At 47.7% G+C, this 16,598-nt stretch overlaps 1 protein-coding gene across 1 annotated transcript in view; it reads right to left on the minus strand.

Moving 5' to 3' along the window:
- Positions 1-16,120, minus strand: part of LOC126035313 (uncharacterized) — a 289,711-nt gene extending 273,591 nt beyond the window's left edge. Inside the window, exon 1 of the mRNA XM_049793793.1 lies at positions 15,714-16,120. The gene's annotated coding sequence lies outside the window, so the exon portion shown is untranslated. The remainder of the gene's footprint in view (positions 1-15,713) is intronic.
- Between the last annotated feature and the right edge of the window lie 478 nt (positions 16,121-16,598).

Raw genomic sequence — 16,598 nt, forward strand, 5'->3', positions numbered from 1 at the left:
ATCAGTAGGTAACTCTGCACACAATTCTTTTTCTTCTAGTTGTATATTCTGTAGCAAGGTAAACATTTTGTGTGCAGGAAGGTGAATATCTATCTTTCCTTCGAAATCTGCAAAAGCAATTTGTAAAGTTAGGCTATTCTGTAGACACCATTGTAAATATCCTTGAGTCAAAGGAACGACAATCGTGCGTGGTTCTTGTCCACAAATCTCAATAATCCGACGTCTCCCCTTTATAATTAATTCTGAAATCATTTCAATTCGAGAAAATATGGGGTTTCGGGCCTGATGAGCTAAAAAGATCCATTCTATTATTAACAAGTCTTTGTGACTCCTCTCCCATTGATATATGATCCCGAGGGGTTGTTTTTCTCGGTTTAAAATGCTAAGATTAATGTCAAGATTTTCTTTAATCCTAAAAGCCTGACTCTGGGATATCATACCTGCTATCTGTTGCAATGCTTGTTTACCTTGAGGGGTCAATTGTCGAGGTGCCGATAAGGTAGTGTCACCTCGTAACATTTCAAATAAAGGGGTCAGAAGCTCATTATCTATTCCCAACAGTGTTCGAACCCAATTGATTGTCCCCAGTAATTTTTGCACATCATTCAATGTTTCAATCTTGTCTGTAATTTCCAGTTTTTGTGGAACTATAGTTTTTTCTAAAATCTTCCAGCCTAAATATTTCCATGGTTGCATTTTTTGTACTTTTTCTGGTGCTATTTTTAAACTAAAATCAGACAGTTGCGTAGTCAATTCTTCGAGCTTTTCGGATAACTCTCTTTTCCCTGCTATCAAGATATCATCCTGTCGTGGTTTCAGCCCGGCCGGTAACAAAGGACCACGCAGCCGCTCGCTCACTCCTCCGCCCCCCTCCGGTGGGATGGGGAGGAGACGGAGGAGAGAAAAGAAAAAGAAGCTGGAACCTCGAGGGTTGAGATAAAGGCAGTTTACTGGGACAAACACAAAGAGATTACAACAACAACAACGGCACTAATGAAAAAGTATACAAAAAGAGTGATGCACAGTGCAACTGCTCACCACCCGGGACCCGACGCTCTGCCACTTCCCTCACCGAAAACAGAGACCACCCCCCGGCCCGCTCCCCATTTATATACTGAGCATGATGTCACATGGTATGGAATAGCTCCTTGGCTACTCCAGGTCAGCTGCCCCGGCTATGCCCCCACCTCCCACGTTCCTGTAAAAATTAACTCTATCCCAGCTGAACCCAGGACATTATCCACCCCTTATTCTATACTATCTACATCATGCCCAGATCTTACATTTTTTCCCCAATCAACCACTACTACTTCCCTTGTCTTATATAAAAGTATATGGACTCCACCCCCTGACCTCGCACACGCACACACATGGTGTTCCTTTAGCCTATGGGCTATCCCTCCAATGTGTCCATCGATTTTGGGGCTCTATCTGTTGTAACAGTTCTTCAGGATAAGAGAGAGATGGTGTGAGATGTTGGGTTGTTGTATGCTGCCTCTGGAACTTGTGGCTGGTACACTTGGTGCAACTCATGCCCTTACTCTGCAGGTCGAAGATGTTGATCTTGAGGAAATTGCTGGGTGCCAGTTCAAGTTCTATCGCTGTTGTACTTGGCTCAGTTTCAAAAGTCCATCCTGTAGTCATTTGGATAATTCTCACAATAATACCCTTGATATGGCATATAGACACTATAGATACAATGACATGCATTGGCAGGTTATTTAGCAGTTAAATATCATACAGCACAATTCACTGGCTATTCTCTCTCAAAATCAAATTTCAGCCATCGCCCTCAATGCGACAGGGGGTTTTGCCGCTTGGCTTGCTTAATTGCAGCACATGTTTCACATTCATGGATGACCTGTGCGATAGTGTCCATGGTCAAGTCCACCCCTCGATCTCAAGCCCATCTATGTGTTGCATCTCTTCCCTGGTGGCCTGAGGTATCGTGGGCCCACTGAGCCATAAATAGCTCACCCCTACGTTGCCAGTCCAGGTCCACCTGAGACACTTCAATCTTGGCGGCCTGATCCACCTGCTGGTTGTTTTGATGTTCTTCAGTGGCTCGACTCTTGGGTACATGAGCATCTACGTGACGTACTTTTACCACTAGCTTCTCTATCCGAACAGCGATATCTTGCCACAGTGCGGCAGCCCAGATGGGTTTACCTCTGCGCTGCCAATTGCCCTTCTTCCATTGCTGTAGCCACCCCCATAGGGCATTTGCCACCATCCATGAGTCAGTATAGAGATAGAGCACCGGCCACTTTTCTCTTTCAGCAATGTCTAACACTAGCTGGATGGCTTTCACCTCTACAAACTGACTCGATTCGCCTTCTCCTTCAGCTGTTTCTGCGACTAGTCGTGTAGGACTCCATACAGCAGCCTTCCACCTTCGATGTTTTCCCACAATGCGACAGGACCCATCAGTGAACAGGGCATATTGCCTCTCATTTTCTGGCAGTTTATTACACAGCGGGGCTTCTTCAGCCCGTGTCACCTCTTCCTCTGGCGACATTGCAAAATCATTGCCTTCTGGCCAGTCCGTGATCACTTCTAACATTCCTGGGCAACTGGGGTTTCCTATGCGAGCTCGCTGTGTGATCAGTGCGATCCACTTACTCCACGTGGCGTCAGTCGCGTGATGCGTAGAGGAAACTTTCCCTTTGAACATCCAGCCCAGCACTGGCAGTCGGGGTGCTAAGAAGAGCTGTGTTTCAGTACCAACCACTTCTGAGGCGGCTCGAACTCCTTCATATTGTAGCGTTCGCTACATATCAAGGTGCCGCGATTAGATAACTGGTCGACCCGGACCAGGGAAAGAGACAGATAACACACACGGTGTAATTGCCAACTTCCGCCTTTTTTTGCGCAGTTAATTCCTTTTATACTAACCAGGGCAGGCGGGGTTACAGGTGTGTCATAGGGCTGCGACTAACCCTCCATCATTCCGTAACATCGCGAGATCTTCCGGACGCCGAACCCTACATCTCCCCCTCCCTATGACTAACTAGCTTCTAGTGTTATAAACAGCTTCGCACAAAGAACTAACTGTGTAAAGTACTATAAACATAAGCATATTTCTACAACTAAGGTTAAACACTACATCTTAAACACACGTAAATATAATCCTCACAAATGGTAAATGGAAAGCCAAGGCTTATTGTCTGGGGCATCCAGATTCCCGGCTGTAAGCAACTCCGCCCCTGACAGCCAGACCCCATGAAGGCATGCGTTGATGGGCTCCGAGAGGGATGTCGTCCGGACATGCATCGGTCTCCCCGACTGGCCCTGCATCCACTGCCAGAGATTGTAGTGGATACCCAAGGCGTCACAAGCCAGGATAGGATGACAGCGATCTATAAGGAAAAACACTCAAACACTACGAGGTTAGGGCAGGATGAACCATATGACTATGGACCCATTTCAGTAGCCCTTCAGGCATCTGTACACAGGCATACATTCGCCTGAGACAATGCAGCTCAAATGGCCCTTCCCATTGGCGTGTCTGAACATCACGCACACAGACCAACGGGTAGGGACCTTTCTCTTCCATGCTCATAAAATGTCGCTGCACCATCGTCTGCTCCAGGTCCCTTCGAACTGTCTGATTTAATGAAGTTAATGCAGTTAACAGAAGACGCTGTATACGGAGAACAGGTACATTATCCTGTAACCAGGAGGGCTCCTCCTGCTCCCCCTCCCTAAGCCGATCGAGCAAGGTCTTTAAGGTTCGATGTGCTCGTTTTACAATGGCCTGGCCGTTGCCGTTACAAGAGATGCCATGTATAAGGTTAATACCCCAGGTTGCACAAAACCATTCCACCTTTTCCCCAGTAAAAAGTGCACCATTGTCTGTCTTGGTCTGTTGCGGAATACCTAGTTGAACTATGCAAACACACCAGTGTTGTATAAGTGCCAAACTATTCCATTTAGTGTGCAGTGTAGCAAAAATACATCTACTATAAATGTCTACTGTAACATGTAAATGCTGCTGTGGCTTAAAAGGAGCATATTCTGCAATATCTGTTTGCCAGATCTGATTTGGCCCCAAACCACGAGGGTTGACCCCAGCCTCCCAAAGGGGTCCTTGGGCACAATGAGGGCAAGCTGCGACAATTTCTTTAGCTTCAGCACGAGAAATAACCGTTAGTGTCACCAGGCCTCGTGGACCGCAATGCAAAAGGCGGTGTAACGTCATCGCGCGTGCCCTTGCTGGCATAATGTTATCATCACCAACAACAGCCAACAACGCTTGTGCTGCCTGGTCAGCACGGCTGTTCCCTTCAGCTAATGGTCCAGGGAGACCAGAGTGACTGGTAACATGAATAGGGAAAACGGGTGCACTACATAACTGTAAGGCGTTCAGCAGCATACCGGCTATCTCCGTAGAAGAGGCCAGTGCCCATTCCCCTGCAACCGAAAGCTTATATACATACAGTGAATCCATGACCACATTTAAGGGTTCTGCCGGCCAACGTGACAATGCCATGGTCACTGCCGTGGCCCCCAAAAACTGTACCAAGCAACTTGGTTCAGTATAGTCTACCTGGTGACGTGCCCCATCTTCTTTCCAAACACAAACGGCTTTGCTGGTCTTGGAGGATGCGTCAGTAAAAATTGTGCACTCATTATTAGGGTGTTTCGCCACCTGCTGTGCTGGAAGAATGGGTAAGGCACACAAGATCTCCCCACAGGGATGGACCTCATGTCCCACTATTGTCCCCGTAAACCCTGCTAATGCACCCTGTAAAGCAGACACCGCGGTCTGACAGAGAGTTGGCGAATTTTTCATGCCTTGGGGGAGCATTTTCCACTGATACCGTTGCATGGGTACTTGATGGTTCCTTTCCGGGATAGAGAGGGCAAACCGCTCACGATCTTCCATGGTCAATGCTATTTGGGCAACAGGAGGAACTGCCGGAACAGTTGTTACATTGCCCTGAACCTGTCCCTCCTTCTCGGCAGGCAGTTCCACGGAAGCACCAGTTGATCCTGAGTTGCTGTCGCTGGGTCCTGTACAAAATTTAAAGGGGAGAGCCCGGACCCCATCCCTCCCCCCCATCTCGTTTCCCGACATCAGTTCTCATTGTTTTGCATACCACGGAGCCCCCCGCTGGGCCCCGGGTACACGGCAGTCTCGAACTCTGTGTCCGGGCTTACCACATCTCCAACAACAGAGGTTGCCCGCCCCCACCTCCTGAGCCAACCCTCCGGGTCTGGTTGCGCAATTCCTCGCTCTATGGCCCCTACCCCCACATCGGTGACAGGCGCCTGTACCCCCTTGCAAAACTTGCTTCAAAGGCGCCGCCACCGGACACGATTCTTGTTGTTGCTCCCTTTCCAGTACGCGACGTATCATTTTGCCCAGCGATGAGCCCGCTGGCAAATGAGAGAGAATCACTGCGGTCTGCGGGTTGGCTTGAGCCTTAGCACACTCAACCACAACCGCTTCCTTAGCCGCCTCCGGAAGGTTTGCAGCCTGTACAGAAAGCTGAAGCCGATCTAAAAAAGCTCGGCAATCCCCTGGCGGATCTTCACCCAAGGGGGATCTGCTCTGTCCATAGCGGCAACATGTTTAAATGCGGCCAAGGCGGTAGCCGCGACTGCCGCAAAGTCACGTCCGCGCATGCCCTGTGACTGTGCCTGAGGTGTCGCAAACTGCCCCTCCCCCATGAGTTGCTCTATGGTCACTCCCGCCAGGTGGTGACCAGGATCCTGAGCATCAGTCACGACCTTAAGGCACCGAGCTCGCCATTCTTCCTTAAACAACAGCAGCAATGATGGGGGCAGTACCCCTCTCATCAGCTGCATCACATCAAAGGGCGCAACAGGCGTTGAAAGCAGACATTCGAACAAAATGAGCGCCTGCGCAGTACTCGCGAGTTCCCGAACGGTCTTTACATCAAAAGGTGTCCGCTCATACCCTCCCCGCGCCGCTGCCCGAATAGGGAGAACGACCGGCTGAAACTGCACCCCTGAAAGGCAACATTCTTTGGCAATCAGTCGCCAGTCTGTGCCCTCTCAGGTGCCCTCTTCCTGGCCATCCCCGACCCCCTGTGTGGGGGGCACTAGCGGCACTGCACGCTCCGCATTCTGTATGACCGCCTCAAGTCTCCGCAACAGACCCTGTACTCTCTGCAAAATGTTCGGTCCCTCCTCTATTTGAGTCTGTGGCGCAGGTTTTGACGGCCTCCGTATTGCACCATCCCCCTTCTCCTCGTCAGAACTATCGGAATTGCCCTGCGCTGGCACCTCGCGCCACTTCCGCAAGGACCCAGACGAGGGTTTAACCCGTTCCGGCAAAGGCGCAGTAGGCTTAGGCTCAGCAGGCACAGGAGGCTCAATCCCAGGAGGCTCAGTCCGCTCTCCCAGCAAGGGCGCCTGATCTCCCTCACAGAGGGGTGTTTCCTCCTCTGCCACCGTCTCCAACCCCCGCAGCCTCCTAACTGCTCCCTCCGCGGGTGGCCGTTCCTCCCGCTCTCTCAACTTACAGTATAAATGTCCCTTAACATCCCTGCCTGGAACCCAGTCCAAGAGGCATTCCTCTAAGCCCTTCCGAACCACCCGCCGTAATTCTTCCCAGGGAAACTTCCGAGGGGGGGGCGTATCCGGCCCCGCTGGTGCCGTTTCAATAGGAAAACCCTCGGTCTCCGCCGCACCTCCCGCGTCCCCGCCCTTAATCAGAGAGAGATCGGTCTGCGAGCCCCGCTCCACGACCGCCCACTCCGTCTGAGTCTGACTCACTGTCCCCGAGGGCACCGTCTCCCGCTGTTCCTGAGGCGGCGCCTCATCCGCAAACAAAGCAGCTCGCGCCGCCAACCAGCACGCCCCAGCTTTCTGTCCTTCCGTAACCACCCTCTCCACTTTTCCCCAAGTTTGTAATCGTTCTGCAGCCCTGCGCTCGCCCCCGAGCGCAGATTGGAGCAAAGACTCCCGAATGTCTCCCCATTTTGGGGGGTTTAAAACTTCTCTGGGAGAACCAATACCTCCCCGGCGCAGCATCCACTGGATGCATTCTCCCGTGGGGCCCCTCCTAATCGCTCCGCGGGCACCCACCTCATTAGCTAACACCTTCAATACCTTAATCACCTGCGCAAGTTCCATCGTCCCCTGTGCGACCGATCACGTCGGGGTCACCACTATGTAGCGTTCGCTACATAGCAAGGTGCCGCGATTAGATCACTGGTCGACCAGGGAAAGAGACAGATAACACACAGGGTGTGACTGCCAACTTCCGCCTTTTATTGCGCAGTTAATTCCTTTTATACTAACAAGGGCAGGCGGGGTTACAGGTGTGTCATAGGGCTGCGACTAACCCTCCATCTTTCCGTAACATCGCGAGATCTTCCGGACGCCGAACCCTACACACACTCATTAAAAGGTTTCTGTCCTTGCTCCATGTTATAGACGCTCGTGACAAATTGGAGGAACCAATTTGTAGTGAAAAAAAAGTCGAATTTATTAGCAAGCGATAAAAGAGCAAAACAGCGCTGGGCGGCCGGGGAGGCAGTGCTCTGCCACAAGCACGCAACTTTCTGTTATAGTTACATTCCTTATATACATTCCATGTATCTTTTTCTTGCAAGTCTCCGCCTTGTCCTGCTTCTTCTTTCTTCATTCGTGCAGGTCTGTCACTAGGCAGATTCGGTCTATCTTCTCAAGGACGAGTATCTTTTTGATATAGAATGTCCTTTGATATAGAAAAATGCAGTCTTGGTGGAGCCCATCCCGTTATCTGGTAAATTATAGTTGTTCTTTTCCCTCCTTAGCTAGTAAGTTATAGCCGTTGCCCTCTTCCCGTGACCTTTACGCACCAATTAAGAAAGTTTTATTATTTACACAAGGCATCTGCTAATTCTCAATATGTCTCTTTTCCCTTACCGATTTCATGAACAAAGTTAACCCGTTCATTACAATCCCCCCTTTTCTATTTTATCCTGATTTTGTTCATTAAATCGCTCCAATGCTTCTTTTGCCCGCCCAAGGATAGGAGTAATTCTTCCATCCCCTATTTGTTCATATTGCTTTCGTAGCAGCATTAAATGTGCAGCTTCCAAGCGCCCTTTAACAATAGCGATCAACTTATTAAAAATGCATGGCCCAAAAGTCAAGAATAAGATCAACAAAATAAGAGGTCCTGCAATAGTTGATAATAGGGTGGTCAACCAGGGTAAATAATTAAACATGGACTCATACCAGCTCTGTTGTACTTCCCAGTCCTTTTTCCGTTTTTCTAACCCCTCCCGTAGCTTGGCCATTGTATCTCTCACTACTCCAGTATGGTCAACATATACACAACACTCCTCTTGTAGGGCTGTACATAACCCCCCCTGCTGCATGAACATTAAGTCTAAACCCCGTCTGTTTTGTAATACCACTTCCGATAAAGACCTAACAGACTGTTCTAGGGCTGTCATGGCTTCTTCTATCCTAGTCAAATCCTCGTCGACTGCTACCCTTAGGGATTGAAATTTTTGATTCTGTTGTACGAGGGAAGTTATTCCTGTACCAGCTCCAGCAGCTCCGATTGCCATGAGGGTTGCCACGGTGAGGGCTGTAAAGGGCTCACGTTTTTGTATGTGATGGGCCTGAGTAGTTTGATAGTCATACACAAAATCTTCGGGATGGTAAATAAGCCTAGGTATCACAGCTACTTGTATACAATACTCAGTTGCCCAATCAAAGACCTTTAGGGATATACAAGGTGTAACCCCAGTTTGGGAACAAATCCACTTAGTATTATTTGCAGGAATTAACCACTCAGCTTTTAGTCCTCTTGATTTACGAGTTGTGTTACACAGGTGTCGTTTGTCTTTTGGGACATTTCCTATACATCTTCCTTTTCCTGATACTTGGGACATTGTTATCCCTTGCTTACGTCCAGATTCCTTATTCCACATACATTTAACTGGATTTGCTCCGTTGACCTTTTTAAATCTACTGTCCACCCCAATAGCTTCATAAAAGGGCAGTCGAATGTCATAACATAACCAACAATGCTCAGTTATATTGGGGTAGGTGGCATTCAGTACCTGATAGCTGGCTTGGAGCATATCCCACAATGGGTTGATTCTTGTTGATATTCCCGAGATATTATTTTCAGCGACGCCTATGCTAGGAAGGATTGTAACAGTATGTACAATACTGTTGCTATCCTCTTCCTCTGCTATGACCGGATTTGGTCCCACACCAGAGGGTTCATTTGGCGCCAGCTCCTTCCTTATTGTAATTATTCCCCCTGAGTCTGCGCCTGGTTCCCAAAGTCTGATTCCCCATGTTCTCCCTGTTAGCCAAGCAGGATCTGTTGGGTTGGTTACATTAATATAAATATATGGGCAATTTCCACTCCATGGTCCTATTTGGCTTCCATCCCAGCCATGTGAAGCAGGTGTACATCCATGAGGTCCCCATCCTACGGATAGGAATTTATCTGGACCTCCCCCAGGGGTCCAGTCAGAAGCTATAGTCTCGCAACCCCAATAAGAACAATAGTAAGAGTTGGGATGGTTGCAATACCCCTTTCCAGGGTTAGAAGTGGGGCAAAAATAAAAGCCTAAGTTATGTAGACATGGGTCCCTAGGTACGAGTCGACACAGAGATTGATTAAAACTTGGGGCCCCGGTAGCAATTACTTGTTGTAGCATCATTTGATCCTCCCACCTATAGAGCGTCCATTTATAAGGTTGGTGGGGGTTCCCATTCCCTTGGGTTATCCCTATTAGCATTAGGGACAGTCTTATCATCCAAGTGCTTAATCTTAAGTTTGAGAAAAGTGGTGTACCCTTACCCTTGTGACAGGTATTCCGAGGATGTTGACAATCATTTTGATTTTTATCTTTATCCCTGGTGAGAGATGGGAGACTTCGGGGAAGCTCTGAGGATATTTTGTTTGGGAGTAATAAGTCAGGAGGCTCCGTGAGCCTCCTTTGGAGGTGGTTCATCAACCTTGATCCCCACAACAGTACGTCTCTGCCTTCTTCTCTGCCTACTCTGTTGCTTAGAGCAGCGAGGTGTACCATCTTCTCGGCAGCAGTCGTATTCTTCAGGGGAACCTCCTTTATATTCGGTTTGCTCTGACTTATATGCGTCCCAATTTTTTTATCCTTGAGCTCCCCACCCCACTCTGGCCACTGTTCATCTGCACTATTTCAGCCTTTGTTGTACGTGTCCCGTTTACATAAAGACAACACCTCTCAGGGTTTATGCCTTTAGCAAAAATATCCTCACCACTCTTTAGAGTCCTTTATAATTTTTCCCGGTTGATACACCCACACGTAATGTTTACCTGTTTGCAAGTATAATTTTTGTGGCAAATACCACTAGGGGAATACCGGAATACCTATAGGAGCAATGTGTCCACCACTTTCCTTTACAGAGTTTACACCTGTAGCATACAAAGGGATGACATATACAGTGAGGATTTTTACAAAAGATAGTCTCACTCATCCACTTTTCTTCGGAACTTAATCTTCAAACCATCAGGGTCTCTGGTTGCCTTCCAGTGAGAGCTCTGAATTGGTCCTTTGATTCTGCTTGCATGAGTCCATCCTCGTTCTGCAGTCCGGACAGCAGTTTCTGTGGTAAGTAAAACAAGAAAGGGCCCCTCCCACCTAGGAGTGAGAGAGGATTCTCTCCAGACTCTGATTAATACCATATCACCTGGCTTCACTGAATGCATATATATATCTAGGGGTGGCCTCTGTACCACCATTCCCTTCCTTCGCAATCGCTCTCTTCTTTTCATCAGCTGAACAATATAAGGGTTAATACTGTCTTCATCTAAAGTAGGGTAATTAACTGGGCATTCCATATCATAGGGCATGCCATATAACATTTCAAATGGGGAAATTCCAGTATCCGCTCGGGGATGAGTCCGAATATTTAATAAAGCAATTGGCAAACATTTTACCCATGATATTTTGGTTTCTATCATTAACTTAGTTAATTGTTTCTTTATTTCTCCATTCATTCGTTTGACTTTCCCGGAGCTTTGGGGGTGCCAGGGGGTATGGAACTCCCATTTAGTTCCAAAGGGGGCTAAAGCTTCTTTTACTACTTTGGAAACGAAATGTGGGCCTCTATCTGAATCAATAGTTTCAATATTTCCATATCGTGGTATGATATGTTCTAAAAGTACTTTTACCACCGTATTGGCAGTTGCCCTAGCAGTAGGGAACGCCTCGACATAATGAGTGAGGTGGTCTACCAATACAAGTAAATGTTTATATCGCCCTACTTTAGGGAGATCAGTAAAATCAATCTGTATTTTGGCAAATGGTTGGTGTGCTAATTCCCGTCCCCCTTGTACTTTTTCCCTAAGATGCTGTTTATTGATCCTCTGACACGTTAGGCACCCTTGTACGATTCCCTTGGCTACATTATAAACCCCAATACACATGTACTTTATTGCAAACTGATCGACCAGCGCTTGGACACCCCAATGAGTCTTTGAGTGCATACCTCTCATTTTCCATGTTAGTGCTTTTGGTAACACCTGTCTCCCATCGGGTAGTTCCCACTTACCCTCTTTTTCCACTACTCCCATTCCCCTCAATTTATCCATTTCGGGTTTACTAAACTGTGGGCTTAGGGTTTTTGCCGGCGTTTCACCCGCTGGCGGGGTGATAGTCACAGCAAGTAGTGCTGCCGCCTTGGCCTCTTGGTCAGCGAGATTATTCCCTCGAATTTCAGGGGTCATTCCGCTTTGGTGTCCCCTAACATGTACCACAGCTATTCGCTTGGGCCCTCTTATTGCTTGTAGAGTTTTGACAATTAGTTCCTCGTGGACCAAACCCTTTCCTTGAGAGTTAATAAGTCCCCGCTCTTCCCAAATTTTTCCGAAAGTGTGTACCACTCCATACGCATATTTTGAATCCGTGTACACGGTCCCTTCTTTGTCCTTTAAAAGTTCCAATGCTCTAAGTACTGCATATAACTCACATGCCTGCGCCGACCAACTAGGACTGAGGGGTCCGGATTCTTTTACTTCTAGGCTCTCTCCATCCACAATTGCATATCCTGACTTCCTTTTCCCTGCTATTACTTGAGATGACCCATCAGCGAATAACTTTTCTCCCTTTTCCAATTCTACCTCTTCCAGATCTGGCCTAATTTTCATTTGTTCTTCAATGGTTTGGAGGCAATTATGTGTTAACTCCTCCTCAGGACCCCCATACAAAAATTGTGCCGGGTTCTGCAAGCTCGTTGTTCCGATTTCCAATTTAGGGGAATGGATTAGGATCCCCTCATATTTTAAAAGCCTAGCATCAGTGATCCATTTTTCAGCTTTTTGTTGTAGAACTCCTCGAATATTATGGGGGGAGAACACCCTTAATTCACTTCCAAACGTTATCTTATTCGCTTCTTCCACTATCAGGGCTACAGCAGCGACTGCCTGTAAACAGGTTGGCCACCCTCTACTGACGGGATCTAATAATTTGGAAATGTATCCTACGGGTTTCTTTTTTCCTGCCCACTCCTGAGTCAAAACCCTGTATGCTGTCCCCTCCTCGGTAGCCACAAATAAATAAAAGGGTCTCTTCACATCAGGCAGACTCAAGACAGGGGCATTAACTAGATCAGCCTTGAGACTCTCTAATCGTTCTTCATCCTCCTGAGTCCATTTAAGCAGTCCATCCACAGTTAGCTTTTGATACAAAAATCGCACTTTTGCACTAAAGTTCTCTATCCAGTGCCTACAATACCCAAATAGCCCCAACAGTTGTCTAATGTGTCATTTACTCCTCGGGGCTTTCAGTGATAAAATCCCATTTACTCGTTCAGGGTCCAACTTCTTAGTCCCCTTGCTTATCCAGTGTCCTAAATATTTTACCTCCTCTTCCACAAACTGTAGTTTTGACTGTGATATCTTGAGGCCTTGAAGGCTCAAGAAATTTAACAATCGTATGCTTTCTTTTCTGACTGTCTCCCGATTCTCTCCTGCCAACAATAAGTCATCTACATACTGTAGTAGCACAACCCCATCTTGCAACCGGTATTCCCGTAGAATTCGTTCTAGGGCTTGTCCAAATAAGTTTGGGGATTCCGTGAACCCTTGGGGAAGTACAGTCCACCTTAACTGCTGTTTCCTATGAGTGTCTGGGTCTTCCTACTCAAAGGCAAAATAATCTCTACTTTCCTCCTTTAGAGGGCATGACCAGAATGCATCCTTAAGATCTATTACACTATACCATTGGTTCTCGGGCCCCAGTTGACTCAGCAGGGTGTGTGGGTTTGCCACTACCGGGAACCGGCTGACAGTCCATTTATTGATTTCTCTTAGGTCATGCACCAGCCGATAGCCACCATTGGATTTTTTTACTGGTAAAATCGGGGTATTAAAAGGGGACATGCAGGGTTCGAGTACCCCCTTTCCCAATAGTCTCTCAATCTCAGGTTTTAGTCCCCTTCTCCCTTCATTAGATAAAGGATATTGTTTAACTCTTACTGGAATCTCGGGGTTCTTAATAACCACCTCAAATGGTTCAATATCCAGTTTTCCAACTGTTTCGGGAGTATACCACACTTCGGGGTTAATTTGCTTCTCGTCCTCCTCTGTAAGGGGACAAAGCCTGATTTTTAACTCTTCCTTCTCCACATCCACCCGAATCCCCATTTCTACGATTAAATCCCTACCTAATAGGTTATATTCCGCTTCAGGTACCAACAACAGCGTTCCGATTCCATATCTGCAACTTGATTCCATCGCCACATCTTTTATAACAGGGACCCTAAAAGGTTCCCCTTTTGCCCCAGTTACATTAACTTCATCTCCGGATAGTTTACATCCCGGAGGTAATGATTGCACAGTAGACCTTTCGGCCCCGGTATCTACAAGAAAGATCACCTCCTGGCGCTGAGGACCCACTTTTAAAGTTATCAAGGGCTCTTTCTTACCAGGGGTCCTCAGCAAATAGAGCCCCTGACCCCGCTAATCCTCCCGGAACGCTTTTTCATCCTGAATCCTTTTTCTACATTCTCTCTTCATGTGTCCTCTTTTCCTGCAATAAAAACATTCCACGGCCTTATCTCCCCTACCAGATCTACCGGGTCTCATTATCACACCTTTCTGTCCTTCTCTTACCGCTGCAACCAGCAGCCTAGTCTGCCGCTTTTCCGTTTCCTCTTCTCGCCTCACATACACCTCCTGAGCTTCCCTAAGTAATTCATCCAACCCCCGTTCCTGCCAGTCCTCAATTTTTTCCAACTTCTTCCTAATATCTCCCCACGACTTGGCCACAAACTGAGTTTTCAACAACGCTTGTCCTACAGGAGTAGCAGGATCTACCCCAGAATATAACTGGAAACTTCTCCTTAACCTTTCAAGCCATTCTGTTGGGTTCTCATCTTTTTTCTGCTGTTCACGAAAGGCTTTATTAATATTCTGCCCTCTGGGAACGGATTCCCGTATCCCCTGAATTATAATTATTCTCAAGTCTGACATATTATTTCTATGAGCCGGATCTTGATTATTCCAATTTGGCCGATTTAGGGGCCATTTTTGATCCGCTGCCGGACCAGCCTGATGTTGCTGGTCCCACACTCTCATCCCAGCCCCTCTAATCATTTCTCTTTCCTCTACGGTGAATAATATGCCCAGGATAGATTGTAATTCATCCCACGTGTACAAATTCGGTCCCAAGAATTGATCCAGCCTCTCGGCTACCCCCAGGGGATCATCTAACAGACCCCCCATTTCCTTCTTAAATTCTCTTACATCCCCTGTATTAAGGGGAACTGCCACATACCCCGTTCCCAGCCCCCCCTGTCCGTCCCCACCAGGCACTAACATTTCCCGAAGAGGAAACAATCCCTCCCTTCCTCGCCTTATTTTATTACGTACAGACCTTCTGGGAGGGGGTGCCGGGGTCGGGGAATCAGGTTCCGAATCTATCCCTTCCCAGGCCTGGGCTATTTCCTGGCCTTGGGGTGGGTCCTGGATCGGAAGGGCATGAGGGGCATAGGGAGGGGGCCAAAGGGGGTCCTCATCATCTTTTCGAGGTTTATCTGGTCTGTTTTCCCTTAAGGCAAAGAGGAATGACGGCTCCCAGGATTGGGGAATCCATAGGGCGGCATATTCGCTCTCCTCCGGGCTGACTGGTGGTCTTTTATTATTTACCCATATATTTAATTGTTGACACACCCAATCCTCGGAGGACCCGAACACGGGCCAGAGTACATGAGGATTACTGAGAGGTTTCCCACCCCAAATCTCAATACAATAATTAATCATCTTTTCCTTAGACTTATCTGTTCTCTTTGGTGAACTGTCCCAATATCTTATCATCAGGCCTAAGGGACTATGAGGGGGTATGTCCGGTAACTTATCTTTCATCCCCATCCCCATGGATCCAGAGGGCTTGCTTTTCCTCTGTCCCATCTTCCGAGGTGCCCTTTTCCACACACACACTCACTTCCCCTCGGTCATGACTCGCTCCCTCGCGGGCTACGAGAACTGCACTACTGGAGGGTCCGCACTCGCGTGATCTCAGAGAGACCTCTCACACAGTCGCACCTCGGGATAACCACCCCAACCAAATGGTTCACGGCTTATACTCACCCGCTCCTAGGGTCTTCGCTTGGTCTTCGTGCACAAAATTTAAGGGGTCCTGCAGGTTCTTTTGCTCAGTTATCGTAATTTAAAGGGGTTCGCGGGTCCAGGGTATGGCGGAGGCACCTCCTCAAGACGGGGCTATCCAAGGATAGGGCACCTCCCCGCTTGCGAGGGTCCACACCAAAGAACCTGGATCCGAGTCACGGCACCAAATTTGTTATAGACGCTTGTGACAAATTGGAGGAACCAATTTGTAGTGAAAAAAAAGTCGAATTTATTAGCAAGCGATAAAAGAGCAAAACAGCGCTGGGCGGCCGGGGAGGCAGTGCTCCGCCACAAGCACGCAACTTTCTGTTATAGTTACATTCCTTATATACATTCCATGTATCTCTTTCTTGCAAGTCTCCGCCTTGTCCTGCTTCTTCTTTCTTCATTCGTGCAGGTCTGTCACTAGGCAGATTCGGTCTATCTTCTCAAGGACGAGTATCTTTTTGATATAGAATGTCCTTTGATATAGAAAAATGCAGTCTTGGTGGAGCCCATCCCGTTATCTGGTAAATTATAGTTGTTCTTTTCCCTCCTTAGCTAGTAAGTTATAGCCGTTGCCCTCTTCCCGTGACCTTTACGCACCAATTAAGAAAGTTTTGTTATTTACACAAGGCATCTGCTAACTCTCAATATGTCTCTTTTCCCTTACCGATTTCATGAACAAAGTTAACCCGTTCATTACACTCCATTGTAGAAGCCGCTTTAAATCCCGAAATTTGCTTAACGTAATTTACCCCCCACTTTTCTAAAAAGCGCTGTAATAATTTTAGGGCTACCTCTTGATCCATTGCCGGCCGGCTTCTTGATGCTCCTTGATTAAGGCACCTTGATTAAAAAGTCTTTGCAGCCTTTTCCAGTAGCCCTCACTGACGGCGAACCCCTTTTGGACGGTCCAGGCACGAGAGTTAACACACCAACCAAGACGATCAGTGTTCGGTTAATCTTTTGCCCCCCGGTTGCTGCTACCGGTGGTTCTCAGTGTCCGTCGCTCCAA

This window comes from Accipiter gentilis, chromosome W (genome assembly GCF_929443795.1).
Source record: "Accipiter gentilis chromosome W, bAccGen1.1, whole genome shotgun sequence".
NCBI lineage: Eukaryota > Metazoa > Chordata > Aves > Accipitriformes > Accipitridae > Astur > Astur gentilis.